The 19,510-nt window shown below is 46.9% G+C and overlaps 1 protein-coding gene across 2 annotated transcripts in view; it reads right to left on the bottom strand.

The window, feature by feature from the left end:
- OSGIN1 (oxidative stress induced growth inhibitor 1) overlaps positions 1-14,024 on the bottom strand; it is a 40,097-nt gene extending 26,073 nt beyond the window's left edge. The window contains exon 1 of one of the 2 annotated variants that reach the window (XM_063945737.1): positions 13,931-14,024. The gene's annotated coding sequence lies outside the window, so the exon portion shown is untranslated. Of the gene's footprint in view, positions 1-5,136; positions 5,237-13,930 lie in introns of those variants that run through there. The other variant, XM_063945738.1, reaches the window with a different exon arrangement.
- Between the last annotated feature and the right edge of the window lie 5,486 nt (positions 14,025-19,510).

Here is a 19,510-nt window from a genome sequence, read left to right as displayed (position 1 = left end):
CTCTCCCCTTTCACTGGACACTGGCAGCTTGTCTCTACTATGCCCAGAACCAGAGATATCAGCCTTCCAGCAGCTGCTCCCTGCTCCAGCTCCACACACCTAGTATGCAGTTTTATATTTTCGCCGGTGGATTGCTCTGGCTCCTGACCTCTGATCCCCAAGTCCCCAGTACCTCCTGAAAGGTGGGGCTCTCTAGTTTTATATCCAATTGAAAGCTAAGAAATCTATTTCCAGGAACCTTATCTGCAGTCAAGCAAGCTGCCCTCTCACCAGAAAATTATGAATATTAAGCCCACTCCACTATCTACCCCTCCCCTGCGTATTAAACACCCCCCTACCATCCTGGAAGTCATGTACCGGGACCCCTTCATTCAGCCCAATGCCCTCTTCTACAGTTTAGTGTTCTCTCTCCCGCCCCATCTCCCACCATCTGTGCAGCAAAGGACTAATTAGCAGAAATTACTGCTCCAGGTCCTACAGTACATGCTGAGTGGAAGATAGAACACCCCCTACCGCCCGCGGGTCATCAAAACTGCCGCTGATGGCACCTCCCGCCCCTACTGCTGGAGGATGGGTAGGGGCCCCGGTGCATTGCTGTGCCCAGGGGCCTACACTGCTGTTAAGACGGCTCTGCATTTAGGGGTATAATATTAAGGCAAGTTCCAGACACGAGTGTACTGAAGATAAATATGTAGAATAATATTCCAGCATAATGCCTCAGTACGGAGAGCAATATACTGTAGTATGTTTTCTCCTATCCAATCACCAGTCCTGGGGTGTTGGAATGAATGAGGCTGCTGATAAGAAGCCCAGTGTACCCCACCCAGCTCTGTTCCTTATCTCCTACTAGACCCAACGTGTACATACTACAGCACAAGGATCCGCAGTAACAACATGCAGAGATACAGATGGAGCCCTGCTCATCTATCCCTTCCATAGGAGTAACTGAGCCAGTGCTGTCAGACTATGGGGGTCATTCCGAGTTGATCGCACGTAGCAACTTTTTGCTGCTCGTGTGATCAACTAGACGCCGCCTATGGGGGAGTGTATTTTAGCATAGCAGGGCTGCGATCACTTGTGCAGCCCTGCTATGCTAAAAAAGTTTTGTGTAAAACAAGACTAGCTCTAGACATACTTACCTGGTGCGATGATTTCAGCGATACAGGTCCCGGAATTGACGTCAGACATCCGCCCTCCAAACGCCTGGACACGCCTGCGTTCGCCGAACCACTCTCGGAAAACAGTCAGTTGACGCCCTGGAACGCCTTCCTCCTGTCAATCTTCTTGCGGTCGCCGCTGCGACCGCTTTCTTTGTACGCGGCGTCGCTGCCTGGCGACGCCCATCGCCGGGCAATGGCGTGCCTGCGCAGTTCCGACCCGATCGCACGGCTGCGAAGAAGTGCAGCGTGCGTTCGGGTCGGAATGACCCCCTTAATCCCCTGCTGTAATGACTTAATCCCCTGCTGTATTGTACTCTCTGTATTGTATTGCAGCAGAGAACAATAGGTCAAAGGCTTATGCTAATAACCTTGGTGCACCTAGGCACAGCAAAGAAGCCTAGATGAGCATGGCTCCATCTGTATTACCTCATAAGACCTAAAAGGGCATACATGAAAAAAGCTTAAGGGCCCTACACACTTGCCGATGTGTGCGGCCGATACGAACAATCTCGTTCAGTAATGAACGAGAAATCGTTCATATCTTTCAGTGTGTAGGCACCAACGATCAACGATGTGCGGCCCCGGGCTCATTCATCGTTGGTGCCGACTCGTTTATACCTGCAAGCCAATATGGACCGTATCGTCCATATTAGCATGCAGGGCTATGGGGCCGGGTGACTGTTCACTCCCCCCGTCTGCAGGTTGACAAAGCGCCCGAAGCATGGTGAGCGCAGCAAGCCTGCGAGGGAACACACTGCGCTCGCTGCTGGTATTCTGGCTGTTGGGATCCCGGTGTCGGTCTCCTGACAGCCGGGATATCATACTGAATCCTAAGGCACAGTAATACCTGTGGCTACATGCATTTTAAATAAGGTTTCTCGTGGCCACTTACAGTATATGGACAGGGCCGGATCTAGACCTTGCGGCACCCCGGGCGAAAAAATAGGGGTGTGGCTTCATGGAGAAGGGGCGCGGTCAGTTATGCCCCCTGTAGCTGTGCCTACAATAGTATTGCCCCCAGTACAGTTGTGCCCCCAGTAGTATTGCTTCCAGTACTGTGCCCCCTGTAGAGTTGTGCCCCCTAGTTGCGCCGTTTACAAAAAAAATAAAAATACTTACAATCCCCGCTTCTGCTTCCCGACCGCTGCTGCCCTCCGTCTCCGGCCACCAGCGCCGCTCCTCGGATCTATGGAAGAGACGTCATGACGTCTCTCCCATAGCACCGCATAGACACTAGAGGTCAATTATGACTTCTAGCATCTATGTGCCGCTCCCACAATGCAGTGCGGTGCGCGATGACTTAATCGCGCACCGCACAGCACCCGGGCATCTAAACAGCACTGGGCGGCACCAGTAGCGGATCTTGCCATGGCGGCGACGCCCTCCGGAAGGTGGCGCCCGGGCAAAAATCCTGCTTGCCCGTAGCAAGATCCACTACTGTATATGGAAGCTCTGGTAAAACATTAATACACAAAAAAATCCTGCAAAATATCAGTGTCTTTTCTTCAACAATTAGATCTTACTAACTTTGGGGCTCATTTACATTTGGATGTCAGTAATTTTTATGACACGCCTCTGAGATGTAGCAGTACACGTCTGCGCAGATATAAGTGTTTTACTTTCACAATCTCCCTGAAATGCTTTTTCAAAAGCCCCTGCCCCCAAAAAATAAAAATAAAAATGCAATGTTGGTAAATTGTCTCTATTGCCTGAATAGAGAGACGAGAAACCTGGTGTGCACAGAGGTACGTTTCTGATAGGAAATAAAAGCAGGTCTCGTTCGTAAATAATGGCCAATAAAACCTGACTTACTGTAGCTGCTGCCAGGCCTACAGGATCCCCATAAAAATCACTCCCAAATGAGTATTCATAAAAGCTTTACACACTAACACCGTTATTCACTGAAGTCACTAGATAATGAGCAAGACTGCGGGAAGGTCCTACTTAGTAAAATCCCTCATAAAAAAAAAGATAAGCTGACAAGAGGAACACATAAGGCCTAATTCAGACCTGATCACTAGCAGGCGATGATTGCAGCCCTGCGATCAGATAGTCGCCGCCTACAGGGGAGTGTATTTTCACTGTGCAAGTGTGCGAACGCATGTGTAGCAGAGCTGTACAAACAGATCTTGTGCAGTCTCTGCGCAGCCCAGGATTTACCCCACCGCTGCGATCGCATCAGCCTGTCCGGGACTGATATTGACGTCAGGAACCCTCCCTGAAAACGCTTGGACACGCCTGCGTTTTTCCAAACACTCCTAGGAAACGGTCAGTTGCCACCCACAAACGCCCTCTTCCTGTCAATCTCCTTGCGATCGCCTATGCGAATGGATTATTCGCACAAACCCATCGCTGAGCGGCCATCCGCTTTGTACCCGTGCGACGCTCCTGCGCACTGCGGTACATACGCATGCGTAGTTTAGACCTGATCGGAAGCTGTGAGAAAACGCAGCCTAGTAGATCAGGTCTGAATTAGACCCGTAGCCCGATTTGTGATCAGCGATGTGGTGCAGGGTTTGGGTTCAGTTCTATGATACAGGTGTATTTAAATGTTTAAAACACAAACACTCGCAGTTCAGCAGTCCGTCCCATATGCAGGGTCGGCACCAGAAATCTTGGGGCCCGGTACAGCGATATCTCTGGAGTTCCCTCAGATTATATTTTATATACATATATTAAAGTGCAACGGAATTTGCTGCGCTATAGAAGAAACTGTTAATAAATAAATATAGATATATTATCTATACACATGCATAAATATGCATAGCTCCTCTTCCTCCCACACACCCCACAGTCTGTCTCTTCCCAATGACTCCATGCGGATATTCCCGGCTCCCCCATCCCAAAGTCCTGTATCCCCTCACCAATGCAAAAGAAAAGAGAAAAAGAATGTCTCTTTGTTGGCGCACATGAGATAATTACAAATTTACTTTTATTATATCCATTAAAATTGTCCAATCAGGAAATAAAGACAATACGGTAGAACAAAAATACACCTATCATACATGGTGAGTAAAGTGCTTAATAAAGTGAGATTTAAAATCAAGGCTCGCTACCTGTGTCGTATCTTTATCACATGATTTGAATGCATTGCTACAGGTCAGAGTTCAAATGCCAGTCTCTGATTGGCTGACTCAATATCATGTGCGCCAACAGAGAGACATTCTTTTTCTCTTTTCTTTTGTACAACTCAATTTGTCTCCGGTAGCACCCCCGAATATCCAGTAGGATCATTGATGGATATTAGTCGGGGTTTTTCTCTCAGATAATAAACTATTTAGCTTGTGTAGAGCAATGGTTTTCTACCTCGGTCCTCAAGTACCCCCAACAGTTCATGTTTTCCAGGTCTCCTCACAGGATTGCAAGTAAAATAATTAGCTCCACCTGTGGGTCTTTTATAATGTGTCAGTGAGTAATGAATACACCTGTTCAACTGCTAGGTGATCTGGAAAACATGACCTGTTGGGGGTACTTCAGGACCGAGGTTAAGAACCACTGGTGTGGAGAATATCCCATTCCTTTTATGGTCCCCTCACCAATGCACTCTTACCCAGGGGAAATACTCACCTGCGCTGCACTCCCCAGTATCCAGACCCTCACACCAGGAACTATGCATCCCTCACATCCAACCAGAGGAGGCCAGCACAGAGTGCAAGAATTCTGACCAGCGGATCTGCTGCCATGTCCCGTAACTGCCTGCAACAGAGCTGGACCCAGAAGGCACACACTCACGTCGCACAGTCACTGTGTGTTAGAGGCTCCTGTCGCTCCAAGGATGTGCCCTCACATCCCTGCTGGGCACTTTGTGGCGAATCCTTCGGGCCTGGTACAGGTGTCCCCTTTGACCCCCCCTGTTGCCGGCCCTGCCCATATGGCCGTGTTTTCCTCAAGTCACCCTAAATGTGCGGGTATAAAACGATATCTATGCTTGTGCACAAATGAATAAATCAAATTGACTGGGTACTAATTAAGTCACCTGTGCTGATGCGTGGATATCCTGAAACCATGGACTGTTAGGGTGCCTTGAAGACAAAGTTTTCCAACCTCTGCTATTCAGTGGTTCCCAAACTCAGTGTTAAAGAAAACGATGGCTGAGCACAGGTGGTAAACCAAACTGACTGAGACACTAATAAAATCACCTGTGTAGGATGACCATATTATCCCTTTATCCTGGGACACATGAATTACACAGGTTCTGTGGCTGGCTGACTACAAGCCTGCATTTCACCTCGTTTTAAGCAGCCACAAAACCTGTGTAATTCATGAGTGTCCCAGGTTAAAGGTATAATATGGTCAGCCAACCTGTGGCCAAGCACGGATATACTTTAAACCTGGCCTTTTTGGGTGCCTTGAGGACAGTTTTTCAATCACTCCCATATCAGAGAACAAGTTACATTCAAAGAAGCAATTGTTTGATGAAAGTGTCTCCAAAAACAAGGCAAGTATTTTATGCTGCAATTAATTATATATTGAAAAAAAATCAGTTTATAGAGTGAACAAAATCAGTTTAATATTTTAGTTATAGTATTTCTGATAAGGTTGAGTCAATGTGCAGTAAAGATAAAGTTGCATTGTATACAGACACACCTCCCACCTTTCCCCTCCAACTATAAATCAGGAAAATTTAATGTTTGACAAAGTAACTGTGTATAGATATAATACTGTCTCAATGTTCAAAGCAGGAAATCTCTAGGATGAACTTTGGATGCCTAACTGCAATCGGTATCCGTTCAGATGGTCGACAGTCATTAGGTCGACCACTATTGGTCGACATGGACACATGGTCGACACATGCAAATGGACGACACATGAAAGGGTCAACATGAGTTTTTGTACTTTTTTTTTTTTTTTTCCTTTTGGGGAACTTTTCCATACTTTACGATCCACGTGGACTACGATTGTAACGGTAATCTGTGCCGAGCGAAGCGGTAGCGGAGCGAAGGCACCATGCCCGAAGCATGGCGAGCGAAGCGGTGCACTAATTGGGGTTCCCAGTCACTTTACGCAAAAAACAACACCAAAAAGTTTAAAAACTCATGTCGACCTTTTCATGTGTAGACCTTTCATGCGGCGACCATTTTCATGCGTCGACATGTGTCAATGTCGACCATGTCAATGTCGACCAATAGTGGTCGACCTAATAACTGTTAACCATAACATGGTCGACCATTCATACCGGAACCCTGCAATCTTACCCAATTGTGTCTGAATGTCCTGAGCATTCCGTAAAGGATTCAGGGGGACAATGATCAAAGATTGGAGAGAGATAAAGTGCTAACCAATCAGCTTCTAACTGCCATTTTACAGGCTGTGTTTGAGAAATGACAGTTCAGAGCTGATTGGTTGGTGCTTTATCTCACTCTAATAGGCCCTACACACTGGGCGATGTTACTGAAAGATATGAACGATCTTGTTCATTAATGAATGAGATACCGTTCATATCTTTCAGTGTGGAGGCACCAGCGATGAACGATGCGCGGCCCCGCGCTCGTTCATCGCCGGTGCCCCGTCGCTTGTGCATATTTGCCTGCACTGTCCATATTTGCCAACTCGTCTATATTTGCCTGCAGTGCTATGGAGCCGGGTGATGGGGGGGAGTGAAGAAACTTCACTCCCCTTGTCACTGCCCCCCCTATCTGAATTCTCAAATAGAACATAACTCTTGACCAGGGGTTCTCAACTCCAGTACCCCAACAGACAGGGACGTCTTAAGCGATTAGGGGGCCCCTTGAGCAGACTCCGGGTGGGCCCCCTCCTGTCCACGGCGCTGTAGGCTCCGACACTGTGCCAGAGCCTACTGTGCATGCGCAGGTCTCCGGAAACATGGCGTCTGCCACGTTCTGGAGACAAAATTCAAAGTGCACATGCGCTGCAGCCATTTTGGGGTGGATTTTTTGCGCAACGGAGGCGACTGCAGCGTCCGATGCTGGCCTCCGGAGAGGGGAGTACTAAAATATGGGTGCAGTGTGGGGCCCCCCTGGCCCCCTAGCCAATGCCAACAGGTCATGTTTTGTGGATCTCTGTAATCAAGCACAGGTAAGGTGATCTACAGTATTTTGCTGATTTAGACTTTATCCCACCTGCTTCCACAGACAGCCTAGTTATACACTTGCTTAGCTACATAACTGATCCTGGAGGTAGTGGTGAAACTGATAATATAATCCACAGGTTCTCAAACTCGGTCCTCAGGACCCCACACAGTGCATGTCTTGCAGGTCCCCTCACAGAATCACAAGTGAAATAATTAGCTCCTTTTAAAATGTGTCAGTGAGTAATTAATACACATGTGAACCTGCTGGGTTACCTGCAAAACATGCACTGTGTGGGGTCCTGAGGACCGAGTTTGAGAACCTCTGATATAATCAATTGGATAAAAGAAGCCATCAAACCATACCTCCCAACATGACCCCCTCCAGGAGGGACACAATGCTCTGCTCCTGGACTTCCCTCTTACTGTATGATTGCCGGCACCTGTTTAGAACAGCTTAATGGATAAGAAAGGTGTTTCACTTCAGGTGATGGCAATCATAAATGAAGAGGGAAGTCCGGGAGCAGAGCATTGTGTCCCTCCTGGAGAGGGTTATGTTGGGAGGTATGTCAAACCTATATAACTACAGTACATAGCATTACTGGGTACATACCTCCCAACGTGACCCTCTCCAGGAGGGACAGAATGCTCTGTTCCCGGACTTCCATCACCTGTGGTGAAACACTTTTCTTCTCCATTAACCTGTTCTAAACAGGTGCAGACAATCATAAATTTAGAGAAAAGTCCAGAAGCAGAACATTGTGTCCCTCCTGGAGAGGGTCATGTTGGGAGGTATGCAAGACGGCTATTGGCCCCCTAGGGCATTGTTGGGACCTGTTAGTGCGGTTTGACTGCATTCGCCGACTTGTTCTAGTATGAGCTGATCGATTTCAGTCAGATTATTGGCACTTGCCACCAGAGCCAAATTAACTAAGGGGCAGATGGAGCTCCGGGATGTAGTCACTACCCGACGGTCGGGATCCCAGCCGCCAGAATGCTGTCAGGGGGCTGAGGGCTATTCCCGCTCGTGGGTGTCCACGACACCCATAGAGTTGGAATAGAACCTGTGGCCTGCGCCGCGAGTCACCACGCTCGCAGAGTGGCGAGCGCAGCAAGCCCGCAAGGGGTTTCGTTGTGCTCACCCCCTTCCGGCACTCTGGTGGCAGGGATCCCAGCGTCTATGCTGACTCCCGGGATCCCATACCCAACCCCGGAGCTCCAGGCCTTAACATGGAAATAGGCCCATCAGCATAAGTATTATGTACATTTACAATGCCATATTGGAGCTGTTTGGCTTGTGCGTTATCACCTTGCACTTATCACTGCTTTATCACTTCTCCAGGCTTAATACATCTGCCCCTATATCGCTAGGACTATCACTCAGCGGACCTAGCAATATTTTATTGATGCCTTGTATCAGTAAAATAATTTATCGGCACAATTATCATTTGATCATATAACGGCTATCACATTATGTAGAAAACATGGGCAGAACATACAAACTCCACACACACATGATCTTTTTTCTATATTCCTGCCAGAGGCAGTTATTAAAACAAATGTAATTGCGGACACTAAGGGGGAGATATATTAAACCTTCGAGAGAGATAAAGTAGAAAAGCTGCCCGTAGCAACCAGTTTCTGTCGTTTTATACACTGTGCAAGGTGTATGATTGCTAGCAGCTCATTGGTTGCTATGGGCAACTGCTTCACTTTCTCTCTTGGAGACTTGATATATCTATGTGGTTAAACATAGGAAATGACACAAAAAAAACCCGAAACCTCGTGTAGACTTTTTTTTTTTTTTGTCGACCACTTCCCTGCTGAACTTTTGGCCACGTCGACCTGTCGACCTTTTGTGGTGTCTACCTTTTTCATGTCGACCTAACCCTGTTGACCTTTTCATACAGTCGACCTACTGCATGTCGCCTATATGGGAATGACTTATTGACTGTCCCCGTGATCCAATGATCCACACCCTTAAGCAGATACCTGGGGGTAAATTTACTAAGGTGGGAGATTTTTTAGAACTGGTGATGTTGCCCATGGCAACCAATCAGATTCTACTTACCATTTATCTAGCTGCTTCTAGCAGATAATAGATATAATCTGATTGGTTGCTATGGGCAACATCACCAGTTCTAAAAATCTCCCACCTTAGTAAATTTACCCCCAGGTACCTGTTAGAGTTGTACACACAGGCAACAGCCTGCGACACAAGTGCCATTCTGAGGAGCTGACCAGAATTTTTAAAGCGGCAATCGTTAAAAAGGCAATACCTGGCCAGGATTGCGGCTGTGCTTGCACGTCCCATACTAGTACTCAGGACGATGTTTGTGTGTGAGATTGTTTAACCTGGATGTACACACACAATGGTTAATAACACTACTGGCAGGCCACACCAGTATAAACTTATCAGGACAAACAGTATCAATAATGGCATATCATATGACTGCCCACAGCTTGGCAGCGTAACTCCTGATGTTTGGTTATTAAAAGGTGCAAAATCCACGCTGCGTTTCAGAGATACTGGGTATCAGTATTCCGTTATTATACTCCCTCAGCCACTGAAAGCTTGTCATATATGGGTTTTTTTTCCCTTCATTAATCATTAGTGGGCACACAGATAACTACAGCTGCACCCAGTCACATGACTGCCTGCACGTGTTCTACATGACAGTTTGTAAATAGTGTCTGCGGGAATGTGTGCAGAAAACGCACGTTCAGTAGTTATTTACAACCACGCCCCGTCAGGCATACAAAGTTTATAGTCGCTCCCACACTCTGGATACGAGTGCAGTTACTTATTCCTCTCTGAAGTTATGCACAATGTTATTTCCCATTTCTGGAACTTGTTATTAGAAATAATAACACATAGGGCCTATTTCAGAGTTGACTTATGCAGATGGCCGAAGGCTGTGACCCGATCGCAGATGCTGGCAGGCCGCAGGAAGTGTCTTTTTCCTACAGATGCCTCCTGCAGCATTATCATATTAGTTGTATGATATTGCTCTGCCACTTCCCTGCGGCTGTGCAATACCGTACATCTCGGAATCAGGCCCACGTTACGCATATTAGGCATTCACATCAATCCCTGATCCAGTGGGTGTTTACAGTGTCATCTATTTACCGCACAGATGGGCTGCGGTCAATTTCATCTTAAGCCAATTGCCCTAACAGCACTGTGAGGTAGCAATGCTAACCCCTGTGCGACTAAGAGTCATGGGTGTCAAAAAGAGGTGTGGAGCTTGGGCAGCAGATCTGCCAAAAAGGCCCCCCAACATGGAGCATTCACCACATTGCAGCAGCAAGATAATAGCATGCATTCCCCCTGTAAAATACAATTACCAGCAACTAGCGTATGGGGTGTGACATCACCACAGTGGCTGGCTATTACCCAGACCCCCCCCCCCCCCCCCCCATAAATAAATAAAACTATTTTGGAAGGAAATAGAAAGGAGAATTGGCCAGGTGTGGGACATCCGCCCTGATACAGCAGGGACACTGTAGACGGGCCGATCAGTATGCTGTTTTAAGTGTCAGGTTTGTATACAGTACAGGTTGAGTATCCCTTATCCAAAATGCTTGGGACCAGAGGTATTTTGGATATCGGATTTTTCCATATTTTGGAATAATTGCATACCATAATGAGATATCATGGTGATGGGACCTAAATCTAAGCACAGGATGCATTTATGTTACATATACACCTTATACACACATCCTGAAGGTAATTTTAGCCAATATTTTTTATAACTTTGTGTATTAAACAGAGTGTATCTACATTCACACAATTCATTTATGTTTCATATACACCTTATAGACACAGCCTGAAGGTCATTTAATACAATATTTTTAATAACTTTAAATATTAAACAAATTTTGTGTACATTGAGCCATCAAAAAACAAAGGTTTCACTATCTCACTCTCACTCAAAAAAAGTCCGTATTTCGGAATATTCCGTATTTCGGAATATTTGGATATGGGATACTCAACCTGTATAACCTTAGTAACAGTGACTCTGCAATATATTCATGTCGGTACAACCTGGCCCAGCTCTTACCTCATCACAGTGTGTGTAATACATACAAGTCACACCAGGGGCCAACACTATGTCATCTTAATGAACACACAGTCAGTATTTGTGTACATGCAGTAGATCTCACCAATTTCCTAACTTATGCCCCCATTTCTTTTTAGAAGCCTTATACTTGGTGCAGCTGTAGGAAAGCAGACATTTATATAAATCAAACTATCTATCTATATCTCTATCTATCTATCTATCTATCTATCTATCTATCTATCTACATATATATAGAATCTTTTCAAATCTACCCTATATACCCTATATAGGGGGTAATTCAGAGTTGATCGCAGCAGTAAATTTGTTAGCAGTTGGGCAAAACCATGTGCACTGGAGGTAGGGTTGCCACCTCATGCATCATCAATCCCTGGAGATCCATCCCCCCAGTCCCAACCCCCCTGCGGCACCGAGCAATGTTCATGCAAATAAAATGATGTACCATATTTATAAAATATTTTACGTACAAACAATCTAAATGAAACAGTGTATTTATATAAATGGGAATATAATAGTCGTCACTTTGATAAATTACAGGCATTTGGTGCCTTAACTAGATTGTGTGAAAGAGGGAAGAACCATGGAAGTGTAAAGGGGGGGGTACACACGGAGAGATCAGTGTTTAAAATCTAAGCAATCTGACTAGATTGCTTAGATTTTAAGCACGGATCTACCGTGTGCATGCAGGCTCAATCTAGCGGGTCGCTCACTTCACCGTTGTGTGAAGTGAGTGGTTCCCCCGCCATCTATTCATGTTGTGGGGACAGCTTGGGGGAAGCCCAGCACCTCCATAATTGCCTCCAGCCCCCTTTTCAGGAGTGCGCATACTGAAGACGCACGCATGGAAACTCTTCCACACCTCAACGCCCTGCCCCTGGTCTACCAGCAACACACACATATAGTATATATATATTATACATTTTATATATATTTTTGTGTGTGTTATTGAGCCTCCCTGGCACTGATACTATACCATCATTTTGTACAGCTATACAGTTTAGCACAGGTTCTCTGCAGTTGTCACTGGTGGTCATTCCAAGTTGATCGCTAGCTGCATTCGTTCGCTGTGCAGCGTTGAGGCTAAAAAATTACACTTCTGCGCATGCGGCACAATGCGCACGCGCAACGTACTTTTACAACGAACGATGTAGTTTCACACAGGGTCTAGCGAAGCTTTTTAGTTACGCTGGTGGCCGCAGAGTGATTGACATGAAGGGGGCGTTTCTGGGTGGCAACTGACCGTTTTCAGGGAGTGTTCGGAAAAACGCAGGCGTGCCGGGAAAAACGCAGGCGTGCCAGGAAAAACGCAGGCGTGGCTGGCCGAACGCAGGGCGTGTTTGTGACGTCTGAAGTGATCGCAAGCGCTGAGTAGGTTTTCAGCTACTCTGAAACTGCACAAAAGAATATTGTAGTCGCTCTGCGATCCTTTCGTTCGCACTTCTGCTAAGCTAAAATACACTCCCAGTGGGAGGCGGCATAGCGTTTGCACGGCTGCTAAAAACTGCTAGCGAGCGAACAACTCGGAATGACCACCTCATCAGAGTATTAACACTACCTGTCCGAAATACCAACATTACAGATAAGCGAGCGACCGTTATACGATGCTATATTATACGATGCTATATTAATATGGAACTTGGAAGTGCAATATATTAACTCTGCCATTATATTATTATCTGCATTCGTTAACCCTCACCCAATGCCAATGTTCTCTTTCTGCATCAGATTACTGCCATTGATTCACAAATATGTAATTGCCAAAAAATAAGAATAAATAAAAACAGCCCCTTATTATCATATTAGGCAATATTCTTTCAATGTGTCCTATTTTTCTTTTCTTTTAGCAATGCGCTATTATATCTTGCAGACCACGCTCTTATCTGAGTGCGCAATCAGCAATAGCGCTACAGAACACTGTGCAATATTCTTAGCGACTCCAGTGTGATATTGATAGAACACAGTGGTAGTTTCTAACGGCAACAGCTGAACTGTTCGTTTGAATACAACTGTTATAAAGTAAAGCATAAGTAGCCTGTAACTCATGTAAGTCACAAATGGTGCGCGCACACACGCATGTACACACACACACACACATACACACATGCACGCACTCACATAAAAAAATTAAGCAGCGCAGTGCAAAAAAAAAAAAGAAGTGACAATTTGCTGTAGCCAAAGTAACCCACCAGTAGTCAGACTAATAAGAGTATGTAGTAGTTACGTGTTATATGATTCTACAGCAATTTGGTCGCATTAGGAGATATTTTATTATTACCAGTTATTTATATAGCGCACACATATTCCGCAGCGCTGTACAGAGAATATTCGGTCATTCACATCAGTCCCTGCCCCAGTGGAGCTTACACTCTATATTCCCTATCACATGTACGCACAGACACATTCACACTAGGGTTAATTTTGTTGGGAGCCAATTAACCTACCAGTATATTTTTGGATTGTAGGAGGAAACCGGAGTACCCAGAGGAAACCCACGCAAGTACGGGGAGAATATACAAACTCAGTGCTGTGAGGCAGTAACGCTAACTATTACACCATCCGTACTGATATTAAATTGAAGTTTCACATATTGTAATAGTCTCATAATTTCCACTGGATACAATATACAGACAGAATATGTTTTATTAGGGATGGTGTCTTACCAATATTTGGCACTGGGCAGGATTCTGGTGACAGGAGTGAAGCAGCAGCAGCTCTGAGTTCCTAATGATTTGTATGCTCTTCTATCGCTAGCTCCCATGTGCTGTAAAGCTGCCTGGTCTGCTATATATAGCTGGTAACAGGTAGTCAGCGTATGGGGCGGAGCTGGCAGCTGAAAGGGGCGGCCCTGCACTTTTCATCCTATAAGCATGAGTCAGCAAGGCTCAGGTTACAGAGCTTATGAATGGGCTCAGCAGCAGCAGTGACATAAGCTACAGTACATGACAGCACTGCTGCTGCTGGGGCTGGGAGAGCAGGGGGCGGGGGAGCCCAGGCCAACCAGAAGAGAAGACTCTGGAAAAGAAGAGTCTGAAGGAGACAGATCGGGGAGGAGGAGTTGGTCCTCTCTCTGTAGGAGGGAGAGCAAAAACTTCCACAGAAAAGTGTTGTTTTTTCATTTGTAAAGATGTTATATAGACAGACGTGTACAGAGCAGAACACAGCTCTGGCCGAAGTGTATGTACTTCAGCAAAATAGGAGAGTTACCACAGTTCATGCACCAAGTAGGAAAATAACAGGGGGGTAATTCAGAGTTGATCGCAGCAGCAAATTTTTGTTAGCAGTTGGGCAAAACCATGTGCACTGCAGGTGGGCCAGATGTAACATGTGCAGAGAGAGTTAGATTTGGGTGGGTTATTTTGTTTCTGTGCACGGTAAATACTGGCTGCTTTATTATTTTTACACTGCAATTTAGATTTCAGTTTGAACACACCCCACCCAAATCTAACTCTCTCTGCACATGTTATATCTGCCCCACCTGCAGTGCATATGGGCCCTCATTCCGAGTTGTTCGCTCGCAAGCTGCTTTTAGCAGCTTTACACACGCTAAGCCGCCACCTACTGGGAGTGAATCTTAGCATAGTAAAATTGCGAACGAAAGATTCTCAAAATTGCGATTACACACCTCTTAGCAGTTTCTGAGTAACTTCAACCTTACTCGGCATCTGCGATCAGTTCAGTGCTTGTCGTTCCTGGTTTGACGTCCTAAACACACCCAGCGTTCGCCCAGACACTCCTCCGTTTCTCCAGACACTCCCGCGTTTTTCCCAGAAACGGTAGCGTTTTTTCCCACACGCCCAAAAAACGGCCTGTTTCCGCCCAGAAACACCCACTTCCTGTCAATCACACTCCGATCGCCTGAACGAAGAAAAAGCCGTGAGTAAAATACCTAACTGTATAGCAAATTTACTTGGTGCAGTCGCAGTGCGAACATTGCGCATGCGCACTAAGCGGAAAATCGCTGCGATGCGAAAAAAATTACCGAGCGAACGACTCGGAATGACCCCCATGGTTTTGCCTAACTGCTAACATATTTGCTGCTGCGATCAACTCTGAATTAGGCCCCAAGTTGTTTTAGGAAGTGATAGTAGGTCATTCGAAGGGTCATTACAGAAGTGAAAGTGCTGAATTCGGTTAAAAGTTTAGGAAGCCCAAAGGTTTACGATTAAAGGTCTGTCACGGAATAAGAAGCAGTTGGGCGTACCTGGGAGAAGAGGGCACATGAGGGTTCTTTGGCCCAGATTTATCAAGCCTTGGAGAGTGATAAATAGCATGGTGATAAAGTACCAACCAATCAGCTCCTAACTGTCATTTCTGCAGCGGGGTACACTGGTATTCCACAGGGAATAACATCGGGGTGTAGAGTTGGATCTTGATCCGAGGCACCAACAGGCTAAAAACTTTGACTGTTCCCAGGATGCACCGCACCGCCTCCTCTATATAACCCCTCCTCCGTGCACAGGAGCTCAGTTTTAAAGTTGGTGCCTGCAGTGCAGGTCACTAACAGAGGGGGCTTCCTGAGACTTCGAAGAAATGCAGAAAGCTTTTACTATGCTACTGAGCCGCAGCACTTCTATATCTGGGAGACATGCCGTGCTGCGGCTCCTTCACCTCCCCTTTGCGGCGCTGTATACTCCCGCAGCCTGGTTCCCGGGTATTTACAACGAAGATGCACCTGTATTTTGGCACACTGCTGCTGAGACCTGGCACCATTTTAGCTGAAGGGCTGCTCTCTATGGGATTGCTGTTTGCTGTCTCCTCTGTATAGCCGCCTGTCACAGCTCTGTGCTTATACAGACACTTGAGTATTCTACATTTCTTTTGACTGTGTTAGTTAAGGAATAAGTGTGTTATTGACAGAATAGGTGGTACAAATATTCTGTGATATACATCCAGTACTGCTGTGCATTGTTATATCTCTCTGCATATACATATCTGCTATTGTATGCAGGGGCGTCAGAACAGTTTTAGGTTGGGGGGGGGGGGGGGGGGGGGGGGCAAGATATAATCTCAGTTTGGCGCCCCTAGCTTCCTAGCAAACTGCGGCCCTAGGGGAAATATACACTGGTGACGGGGGGAATATGCACTGGTGACGAGCTGCGGGGGAGGGGGGGGGGGGTTGGAGCAGTGCTGTAAGTAGGCATTTAAACGCTGTGTGCAAGAAACGGCATTGGTGCCCCCCCCTTACGTCAAACGGGCAGTGCGAGCCGTAGGCGCGCATAAAAAAAAACAGGGCCGTGGCTTCATGTGGCCACAAAATAATACCAATTCATACTACGTTGATGTGGGTACTGGGTCTCCAGCCCCCCCCAGTCACCATTGTGTATGCTCCCCCCCCCCCCCCACCAGTCACCATTATGTAGGCCCCTGTCCCCAGTCTGGCCACAGTGTGTCTGCCATAATGTGTAAAAAGGGGACGCTGTCTGCTGAACTATGTAAAAAAGGGAACACTGTCTGCCATAATGTGTAAAAAGGGGACACTGTCTGCTGAACTGTGTAAAAAAGGGGACACTTGCCTGCCGCACTGTGTAAAATGGGGACTCATGCCTGCCGTAATGTGTAAAATGGGGACTCTTGCCTGCCGTAATGTATAAAATGGGGACTCTTGCCTGCCGTACTGTGTAAAATGGGGACTCTTGCCTGCCGTACTGTGTAAAATGGAGACACTTGCCTGCCGTAATGTGTAAAATGGGGACTCTTGCCTGCCGTAATGTATAAAATGGGGACTCTTGCCTGCCGTACTGTGTAAAATGGGGACTCTTGCCTGCCGTACTGTGTAAAATGGAGACACTTGCCTGCCGTAATGTGTAAAATGGGGACTCTTGCCTGCAGTACTGTGTAAAATGGGGACACTTGCCTGCCGTAATGTGTAAAATGGGGACTTTTTTTTTTTTCCCCCTGTGGTGGCCGTGATGATATCAGATTAGGCCACGCCCATTGTAATGAGACCACACCCATTTTAATAAGGCCACGTCCCCTTGCCAGGAGCGCACACGTGCTTTTTCTTTTCCGGGGGGGGGCATTTTGAAATCTCGCACTGGGAGCCAAATTGGCTAGAAACAGCCCTGTTGGGCGGACACACTATCTAACCAGATACAGGTTTTAAATAAATCCTTGGTTAAACAGAAGTGGTTAAACTCTAAGCGTATGATTTCCTCCTCTCAATCCACTCATGTTTCAGATACTGATGAAGATGGGGCCTATACTGATCCGACTGATTCTGACTCAGTGGCCTCTGATGGGGAGCATGTACCTCAGGTTGATGTCCCTGAATTAGTGGAAGCTATCAAAATGGTTCTCCAGATTGATGATGAAGCTGATCCCACTACTGCATCAAAAAAGCCTGGTAAATTCAAGCGTCAGAAAGTGGCAAAGGTAGTTTTTCCTCACTCTGACCTTTTAATTGACATACGTCAAGAGGCTTGGGTCTCCCCAGGAGAGAAGTTTGCCCTATCCAAGAAGATGTTGGCTCGTTTTCCTATCCCTGCGGAGTTAACTAACAAGTGGGAAAATCCACCGCCTGTCGACTCGCTCGTCGCATGGATCGTGGTTCCTCTTCTCTGCCTGTCACCACTGTCACCTCCCTGAAGGAACCGACAGATAAGCGTGTGGAGGGATGCCTGAAGTGTATTTATTCCCTAACTGGGGCAATTCACAGGCCCACTATTGCGGCCTCCTGGACTGCAAAAGCTATTGATGCGTGGGTCTAGGTACTGGAGAAGAGCTACCTCAGGATATTTCTGACTTTGCCAAACAGTGTCTGTCTCATATTACCACCGCCTCCCATTATATTGAAGAGGCGTCCTCTGAGGCAGGTATTCTGGCGTCCAAAGCGTCCACTACGTCTATTTTGGCTCGCATCCTTTTTGGAGAAGATCTTAATAAGATCGTGACTGACTTAGCCTCTGCTAAGACTGCGTGCCTTGCTAACACTACTCCTTCTGCTCCGAAAGCTAAAAGTACTACTTTTGTTCCTTTCGGACCTCAGGTAAATCAAAGGGTCAGGGGTACTCGAGCAAGCCTTGTACTTCCAAGACCGATAAGCTCAAATCTATACAATCCTGGGCTGCCCGTCAGCCTGCTTCCAAACAGGACAAGCCTGCAGCATGACAGGGCGGGCCTCCCCCTGGGGGACCCCATGGTGGGAGGCCGACTCCTGCAGTTCACCCAGGTCTGGTTAAAGACCACTTCAGACGCGTGGGTGCAGGAAGTTGTTTCTCACGAGTACGCGGTCTCTTTCAAGATGCGTTCCCTTCGTCAGTTCTGCGCAACGGTCATCCCATCGGACCCGTTGAAGGCGCAAGCTCTACACTTGGTTGTCAAATCACTCCTGGAGACAGGAGTGGTGGTGCCGGTGCCTATCTCCCAAACGGAGAGGGGCTACTACTCGACCCTGTTTCTAGTACCGAAACCCAATGGGTTTTACAGGCATATTCTCAACCTCAAGTCACTGAACAAGTTTGTTAGAGTTTCCAAGTTCCGTATGGAAACACTGCGCTCCATTGTACTGGCCATGGATTCTGGTGACTACATGGTATCCCTGGATATACAGGATGCTTACCTGCATATACCTATTGCCATTTCGCATCAGCAATATCTGTAGTTTGCTATTGGCAACCTCCGTTATCAATTCAGAACTCTACCGTTTGGACTGACTATGGCCCCTCGGATTTTCACCAAGGTCATGGCCATGATGACAGCTCATCTCCGTCAACAGGGAATCAGGATCCTGCCGTATCTGGACGACCTGCTGATCCTGGCAAGCTCCCAAGATGTCCTTCTCAGTCATTTCCAGCTGACGGTGCAATTCCTCACAGCCCACGGATGGCTGATCAATTGGAAAAAGTCCTCCCTGGTCCCTGCGCGGCGCATGGTACACCTGGGGGCCCTGCTGGATACGCACAGCCAGAGGCTGTTTCTGTTTCCAGAGAAGGTCCTGAGGCTTCAGGACAGGATCAGATACTTCCTCTCTTGCCCAAGAGTGTCCATTCACTCAGCGATGCAAGTACTAGGCCTGATGGTGTCGACTTTCGACATGGTGGCGTATGCTCAATTCCATTCTCGCCCTCTCCAATGGTTAATCCTCTCCAAGTGGGACGGTCTGCCTCAGCGGATCAGGTCTCAAATGATGGTCCTGACTCCGGATGTCCGCTTATCCCCGTCCTGGTGGCTCCAGGATCAACAGTTGAGCAGGGGCTATCCCTTCTGGATTCCCCACTGGGTCCTCCTGACGACGGACGCCA

This window comes from Pseudophryne corroboree, chromosome 11, assembly GCF_028390025.1.
Source record: "Pseudophryne corroboree isolate aPseCor3 chromosome 11, aPseCor3.hap2, whole genome shotgun sequence".
Lineage (NCBI taxonomy): Eukaryota > Metazoa > Chordata > Amphibia > Anura > Myobatrachidae > Pseudophryne > Pseudophryne corroboree.
The sequence above is the reverse complement of the archived record's forward strand: the minus strand, read 5'-3'. Positions and strand labels throughout refer to the sequence as shown.